Source organism: Octopus bimaculoides, chromosome 2, assembly GCF_046866305.1.
Source record: "Octopus bimaculoides isolate indiv1 chromosome 2, ASM4686630v1, whole genome shotgun sequence".
Lineage (NCBI taxonomy): Eukaryota > Metazoa > Mollusca > Cephalopoda > Octopoda > Octopodidae > Octopus > Octopus bimaculoides.
Window position 1 is genome coordinate 117769698 of NC_142929.1, and position 7026 is coordinate 117776723.

The following is a 7026-nucleotide window of genomic DNA, read 5'->3' on the forward strand; positions in this document are numbered from 1 at the left end:
CTTTAATGTTTCGAGCCTACGCTCTTCCACAGAAAGGAACGCAGAAAGAAACAAGGAGAGAAAAAAATGTGTGTAGTGGTTAGCGATCTAGCATGGCGGATGCCGGACAGAGGGGTCACACAAGAGAGCTAAGAAGAAGGGGAGATAACAAAATGGTAGTGATCCCAAAACGAAGGTGCGCGTGTGTAAGAGAGTATGTATGTGCGTGTGAAAGAGGGCTGGTGATCTTGACGTGTGCGTGTGTATATGTGTAGATGTGAAAATGTGGGGATGAGAATTGGTCAGTGCTGGTGTGTGCGTGGTGGTGTGTTGTGATGTGATGTGTTGTGTGGTATGGTGTAGTGTGGTGTGGTGTGATGGTGTTGGGAGGTGGGAGAGACGAGAGTTGGGTAAGAAGCTGTGGAACAAGAGGTCTCGTAGGTTGTGGGCTCGTTTGAAGGAGGGGAGGGGTCGGTTAGGGAAGATGTGTGAAGTGGAGGGGTCGGACTGGAGACACCGGATATGACTGTTTGATATTACGACCATTTTAACCCCAGGCAGATCCTCGGATAGCTGGTTACTGGTGCAGCATGCAGCCTGTGTGTATTGCAAGGAGGGTACAGGATTTATGGGGATAAAAATTGCTTCTTAGTATAGTTACTACTTTCATCTCTTATTGAGATTTTTCAACTAGCTACTTTGCTAGTATGTATATATATATTATGATTGACCGTTGACTGAACACTATTCAATTTTTTTTCTCCGTGTTTTTCTCCTTGTCTCCGTATTCTTTCTGTTGAAGAGCGTAGCTCGAAACGTCAAAGACTTTCCGTATTCCCGAGCGTCATACTAATATATACTTTTGTTATTTACACCACCTGTCCTCGTCTGTTGTTATTTTTTGTATATTCTCCCATATATATATATATATATATATATATATATATATATATATACTACACACGTACATGTGTGTGCGTGCGTGTGATGCATAAATGTGATTCCTTTCCCAAATGACTTGCGCTATGAATCATATGTAGCTCGAATCTTATTTATTCCATTCCTGAACTCTTAGATAGGTAAGTAAATAGATAGATACGTGGAGGCGCAATGACCCAGTGGTTAGGGCAGCGGACTCGCGGTCATAGGATTGCGGTTTCGATTCCCAGACCGGGCGTTGTGAGTGTTTATTGAGCGAAAACACCTAAAGCTCCACGAGGCTATGGCAGGGGAAGGTGGCGAACCCTGCTGTACTCTTTCACCAAAAACTTTCTCTCACTCTTACTTCCTGTTTCTGTTGTACCTGTAACTCAAAGGGTCAGCCTTGTCACACTGTGTCACGCTGAATATCCCCGAGAACTACGTTAAGAGTAGACGTGTCTGTGGAGTGCTCAGCCACTTGCACGTTAATTTCACGAGCAGGCTGTTCTGTTGATCGGATCAACTGGAACCCTCGACGTCGTAGGCGACGGAGTGCCAACAACAACAGATAGATACATAGGTAATACGGACAGGTAAGCTCTCTCTCTCACACACACACACACAAAGACGGAAACCATATACCCACACAAACATACACACAAAGACATATGGAGACACATCTATACATAACAGACGCACGTACATACCCATACACATAGACACACGCACGCACACACAAGGAGATAGAGGTACACACACATACATGCATACACAAACACATGAATATTCAGAATACATACATACATACGTACACACTCGCATGCATACATACATACATACATACATACATACACACACACACACACACATACATGCATACATATGTGCATACACAGGCACACACATGCGTACAGACAGACAAAGAACGCATCTCTAATAACGGACAGAGTTAACGTCCATTGATAAGGTTGCAAAATCAACGAAAACTTTGGAAGAGAAAATATAAATAATAAATGAATGGAAATCGAACCAGTGAGTATGTTAGATAATAAGGTGTTGTATTTCCCTCGGAAGACTCGCAGAGATAACACAACGAGTTATACAAATTTAATTATTACATTTATTATTCAATTACATACAAAGAACGCATTCACAAAATGTTCGTTATGAATAAACAAAAGTCATGTCCGCCATATATATATATCAATTACCTTTTACTACGACAGTCACACAAGACAACAACAATGAAACAATGAACTCAGACGAACCACAGTGACAAACGGAACGTCAGACGAATTACATATCTAACAGTCCATATAACACCTCCCCACTGAAATTGATGCTACACAAGAAGTATTAACAGCAAAGTCTCTCTTGGGTTTTACGGGTTCTCTTGGATCGTCTGGGTAACATGGTCTTGGGTCTGGTTTGTCTTTGAGTTAGTGGCACAGTTTCTGAGATCTCCATCGGGTGATCTGTTGCAAATTGAAATACAGTGTTTTCTGCATCACCAGGTTCATTGTCTTCCTCAGTTGTGTACCGCGGTCGCAGCTGTTCCCAGTGTCGTCTCCACATCGGGCCATGAGGTATGACCTTCACGTTAAAGCAGCGAGTACCCAATGACTTCTTAATGATTGCTGGTACCCATCGGGGATCTTTGTCTCGGCGAGGTCCATAGTATAGTGCATACACAGGATCTCCGGCCTTGTACTGCCTGATAACTCTAGCGACATCAGCCGAGCTTGGAGTCACCTGAGACTTATCTGCTTCCTTAGACTGTTTGCCTTGAGCAATGTGTGCTGGCGATGGCAGCAGAGAATCAATCCTTGTTCGTATCTGCCGGTGATTCAAAAGTTCACTTGGAGAGAATCCACAGGATGTCGGTGTTCTCCGGTACTGCATCAAGAATTCTTGAAGTGCTCGTGTCGGCGGAAGAGAAGACTTCCTCAGAGCTTGTTTGAAGGTCTGCACCAAACGTTCCGCTGCTCCGTTGGTAGCTGAGTGGTAAGGTGCCCCTGTCAGGTGTGTGATCCCAAGTTCTTTGCACCAGCTCTGGAACTTCTCAGACGTAAAAGTTGGTGCATTATCGGTGACCAGTCTTCCTCAAGCAGATTTAAAGTGGCTTTGGAGGACGTGGAGGAAGTAGGATGAATGCATGGGTACTTGGAATAAGCATCTGTGATCACCAGCCAATCTCTACCCATAAAATTTATTGCATGGTCCAGATGTAAGCGGCTCCACGGCTTTTCTGGTAACATCCATGGGTGAACTGGAGGCTTAGATGGTTGCCTTTGATGTTCGTTACACGAATCACATCTTCGACTGGCTATCTCTATAGCAGCATCGATACCAGGCCAATAAACAGCAGTTCTTGCTAGTCGTTTCATGCGTTCCATGCCAAAGTGTCCAAGATGCAGAAGATTGAGGATCTTTGGCTGCAAGCTATGTGGAATCACAACTCTAGATCCATGTATAAGGCATCCATGGCAGATACTAAGTGAGTTTGATAACTTACGGAACTTGTTGACTTCGTCATTGATCTCCATGTTCTTTGGTGGCCAGCCTTCACGGACGTAGCGCATCACTGTAGATATCACTGGATCTTTTCCTGACTCTTGACGGAGGAGATTAGCATCTACAGGTTGGACTTGAATACTAAGAGCTTTGATGGCACACACCATGTCTATGTCTTCACTATTTTCCTTTCTGTCAAAGTCGTTGTCATCACCGAATGGCAAGCGACTGAGGGCATCTGCATTGGCATGATCTGCTGATTTCCGATATTCAATGGTGTAGTCAAACTGGTTCAGCCACAGGGCTCATCGTGCTAGTCTGTTAGCAGCGAGAAGTGGCGTCCCTTTCCTCGGACTGAATAGTGATGTCAGTGGCTTGTGGTCAGTCACGAGTACGAATTTACGACCGTACAAATACTGGTAAAACTTCTGCAAGCCAAATATGATAGCTAGGGCTTCCTTTTGAATTTGACTGTAGTTACGCTGTGCAGAAGTGAGAGTCTTGGACATATTGGATATTGGGCGCTCGCTTCCATCAGGATAGCGGTGAAACAGGACTGCTCCAATACCAACGTTTGATGCGTCGCAAGCCAGTCCCAAAGTTTTGTTTGGATCGAAGTGTATCAGAACTTGACTCGATGAAAGTACATCTTTCAAGTGATCAAAAACTGACTGTTCCTCATCTCCCCACTTCCAAATAGTTGACTTTTTCGTAAGGCAATAGAGTGGCTCTGCTATACTGGCTAGGTTTGGGATAAACTTTCCATAAAACTGAACTGAACCTAGGAAAGATTTCAAGCTTGATTCGTTCGTTGGAGATGGCATCTTTAAGACTGCTTCGACCTTGGATCCCTTCGTGATCCCTTCAGCCGACAAAATGTGTCCAAGGTATTCTACACTGGGTAGTGCAAACTGGCACTTTTCACGGCGACATCTGAGTCCATTGTCGCTTAGACGTGTGAGCAGACACTTTAGGTTGTTTAGGTGACTGTTTGCATCTTTCCCACTGACGAGCATGTCATCCTGGAAGACTGCCACTCCAGGTAGATCATGGGTCAGGTTTTCCATGATCTCCTGAAAGTAACCAGGTGCTGACTTGATTCCGAAAGGGAGTCGTTGTTGCAGGAGTACTCCACGGTGAGTGCTGAGTGCAAGTCTGCGTTGACTCTCTGGAGCCAGCTTGATCTGATTATAGGTATCAGCAAGGTCTATCTTTGTATATCAGAATCCACCTCCGAGTTTCTGCATCAGTTCAGCAGGGAGTGGCATTGGATGACGGTGATCAGCAAGTTGGTCATTGATTCCCACAGAGTAGTCACCACAAATCCGTAGTTTGGGCTTCAGGTTGCTTGAAGCATGTGCTTTACGAATCGGTACCACTGGCGTTCCGTATTTGTTGAACTGGACTGGCTTCCATATTCCCTTGGCGATGCCTTCTTCGTAACCTTTGGCCAGGTCATCACGAAGAGCAAACGGGACCGGACGTGCCTTGTGAAAGACTGGTGTTGCGTCCGATTTGAACTTCACTTCCAGTTCAAAGTTCTTGAGACATCCCAATTCTTGCTTGAAAAGATCTGGAAATTCATCACACATGTTGTGACAATCTTGCTGCAGGGAAACATAGGGCTCACTTGAGGTCTTTGGATATATCCCTTCTGCACCTTCCCTCTTGGCTTGGCTGTCTATGCTTTTCAAACCTAGAGCAGTGTCTACGGAAATTCCCAGAGTCTGGATAGCATTCCGACCCAGCAAATTAAGATCAGAGATCTTGGTGACTATGTAAGGTATAAGATCCTGCTTACCAGTTGTTGGATCCTTGGTTTGGCCCATGAAAGTTCCTAGAACAGGCAAGTTGTGCTTGCTGGCAGATTCATAGCGATGCTTGACATCTTGCAGCTTTGGTTTTCCAAGTTGTTTCCAGACTGACAAGGAAACAAAATTGCCTGTAGTAGCAGTGTCCAATTCCATTGTGAACAGTCTGTTCTGGATTGTTACTGGCACAATTAAACTGTATCTCGGGAAACTTCACATAGGATCGCCTTGACTTGCTCAGCTTTTGTGATTCTTTTCACGGGAGTTTGTGAATGGCCATTGCGTTGCTGATGTTTTTTCCTACACACCGCTTGCAAATGTCCCTTTTTGTCACAAAAATGACATTTGGTTTCCCTGAAAGGACAGTCTGTTGCTTTGTGGGCCTTTCCACATCGGTAGCATTTCTCCTGGTTTGTGGAATAAGACTGCTGATGTTTCTTTTGAGGACTCTTATTCTTGTTCTTGTTCTGTTGGACCTTGTACACCTGCTTGGTTTTGGAACCGTATACAGTTTCTTTTGCAACCTTTGCTGCGTCTTCAGTCTCGATGGCAACTTGGACAGCACGGGCAAAATCTAGTTCTGTGTCTTTTATCTTAAAACGCGCCTTCAGAACCGCTTCATTATTGACTGAACGTATGAATCTCTGTCTCAGAGCTTCATCCTGTGGGTTGGTGATCGCTGGAAAATCACAGGTAGCTGCATCCTGGCGTATACGTGCTGTCAGCTCCTGGAGAGTTTCGCCTGGCTTCCGCTGCATATCACTCCAAAACTTGAAACGCTCTCTCACAATGAGAAGTTTTGGGTCGAACTGTTCCTTCATGAAGTCAACGATTTCGTCCATTATCAAGTTGTTGATATCTTTAGGCGGATTTTGTTGGGTAGCCAGATTAGCAAGTTGCTTGTAAACAGTAGCGGTCTGATTGGTCAGGAACACTTGTGCCATGCGTTTTTCAGGTACAGCATTAGCAGCCACAAACGTACGGAATCTTGACCAGTAATCAGGCCATAGTTCTGTCGCTGAATCAAATGCAGCAAATGGTGGAATCGACACCGTTGTCGAAGCAGCTGAAAAATAGCCACTAGGATCGCCTTCAACTTGTCGAGCACCAAACAGTTTTAACAGAGCGTCCATATCTCTCTGATGTTGTTGCATTTGCTTGTCCATTTGTTCCCTAAACAATTTAATAAGCTCTACTGTCTGTTTTTCAGCCATTGTTATTACGATGAATAATTTTACGGTAAAGTAAGCATGTATTCTATCGTCGACGCCAATAAACTCTGTTGTATTTCCCTCGGAAGACTAGCAGAGATAACACAACGAGTTATACAAATTTAATTATTACATTTATTATTCAATTACATACAAAAAACGCACTCACCCAATGTTCGTTATGAATAAACAAAAGTCATGTCCGCCATATATATATCAATGACTTTTTACTACGACAGTCACACAAGACAACAACAATGAAACAATGAACTCAAACGAACCACAGTGACGCATGGAACGTCAGACGAATTACATATCTAACAGTCCATATAACATAAGGTATTAAGACAATATAACTCTCCCCAGTATAATTTGCTTCAACGCACGAATTCACATTAAAAAAATCTTGCAATCCAAACACAAAATCGAAGTATATGTAATGGATTTTGCATGCATGAAGTGGATTCGATCCACCATAGCCAAATTTAAATTAACACTGCAACAGAACTTTTGCCACGGTGGAACAATGGTTTTTCTCTGACAGCAGTTTTACATTTTCCAGATGCCTTTAGCTAGGCCAAAATAATTAA

General features: G+C 43.8%; 1 protein-coding gene across 6 annotated transcripts in view; it reads right to left on the reverse strand.

Annotated features, from left to right (window-relative positions):
* Nucleotides 1-7026, reverse strand: part of LOC106882427 (cytochrome P450 26B1) — a 33661-nt gene that overhangs the window by 22614 nt on the left and 4021 nt on the right. The window contains exon 1 of one of the 6 annotated variants that reach the window (XM_089347595.1): nt 6606-6657. The exons of the other annotated variants lie outside the window; for them this stretch is intronic. The gene's annotated coding sequence lies outside the window, so the exon portion shown is untranslated. Of the gene's footprint in view, nt 1-6605; nt 6658-7026 lie in introns of those variants that run through there. 6 annotated transcript variants of the gene reach the window in all.